Raw genomic sequence first — 1,796 nt, forward strand, 5'->3', positions numbered from 1 at the left:
GTTTCTCATTTTAAAGTATTTATTCACGTGTGATAGCATTAGTTTCTTGTCAAAGCTCGAGGAGACTTTAATAAATATTTCAATGTTTCTTTTATTTCCTTCTTTCCATTTACATTGATATTTAAGACGTGTGATCAATGAGCCACCAAACACCTGGTTCACTTACGTTTGGTTGTGATTTAAACATTTCAAAAATGTCACAATTTAAAAGCAAACATATCGTAGAATCAGCGGCTCTGAGTGGCACCGCTCACTTCCTGTGAAGGACTCCCTCCTTTAAGTTGTTGCTCCGTAGAAACACTTTGTGTCTGAGATGCTAAGCCAATCGGAGAGGTTGCAGATTAGGGCCACCTGAGAGCTCTGTGTTGGGCTCAATCACTGTCGCCATCATTTCTGTGCTTCTAATTCAACGTCTAGAGTCTTTACGTGATCTTGCAGAACTTTGAAATATCTTCATGAATCTTGATTATTTGTTTTGGGTGTGTGCTGTAGCGTCAATGTGTCCCTGGGTATCCGACACACCGGATCAAGTTTTAACAGCTGTGGCCGCCAGGAAACAAAGTCTGCATAGCGCCAGTTAAGCAATTTGGGTGTTAAGTGAGAGCAGCAGCTGTCTGCACGCCATCATCTGATACCTCACACACACACACACACCTCCACACGTGTGTTTGAACCCAAAGGCCACAGCTGCTAACACTGAGAGGTTGTTTCCCTGCTTTGTGTGTAAAGCAGCGATATGAATACTGTACAGCCGACAGCAGGTGCTATGCCAACCGCCAGCAGGAGGGTTTCTCTCCGAGGGATTACGGACATTTAGAAGTTCAGGGATTCCTCTTTACAATATTTTGTAGACGTGTGTACCAAAAGTGACGCGATGACACTCTGGGTCACCTTCTATCTTTTAAGATTACTAAAGACGAGTGTGGAAAAAAGATGGAAATACTTTGAGGGAAGAAAAAAAAAAGGTGCACTTAACTTTTTTATACTAAACTTCAAATTTAAAAGTTTAGAATAAAGGTTGTTTTGGGAATTTGAAATGCTGCATGTTTGTTTTTGGTTTGATTTCGATATATATATATAAACGAGGCTGTATTAGAAGGGCAGTTTGTGACCTGGAGCACCTGCAGGTTCTACTCTGTTGTGATTGTAGTTTCAACGTCTCCCGGCCGAACGCATCGCAGGAACCTGCTTCACACGATGCTTCCACCGCCTGGCCTTCAGACCAACGTCACCTCAGATCTTTTGTCATAAATACCTTAGTTTAGTAAACAAACTGTATGAAAGAATCAATAACCAAAATACTGTCACTTTGATATAAAAGGTATTGAGTCAAATATGGATGTTTATTTTTGTCAAACATTACACTCAGGCTGCAAGTGAGCAATGTCCTCATAGGGAAATGTGATGTTTAAAGATCCAAAGATATTCTCACATTCTCTTTAGAGACACGACAAACTGATATCAGCAGGAGAGGACTCTTTAAAGTAGAGACACTACATACTGATATACACCTGAACATCAGCAGGAGAGGACTCTAAAGTAGAGACACTACATACTGATATACACCTTAACATCAGCAGGAGAGGACTCTTTAAAGTAGAGACACTACATACTGATATACACCTGAACATCAGCAGGAGAGGACTCTTTAAAGTAGAGACACTACATACTGATATACACCTGAACATCAGCAGGAGAGGACTCTTTAAAGTAGAGACACTACAATACTGATATACACCTGAACATCAGCAGGAGTCCAGGCCAGGGGAGAGGGTACCTTACTTTTTTTAAAGGTA

This window comes from Notothenia coriiceps, unplaced genomic scaffold (genome assembly GCF_000735185.1).
Source record: "Notothenia coriiceps isolate Sejong01 unplaced genomic scaffold, NC01 NC01_scaffold00021412, whole genome shotgun sequence".
NCBI lineage: Eukaryota > Metazoa > Chordata > Actinopteri > Perciformes > Nototheniidae > Notothenia > Notothenia coriiceps.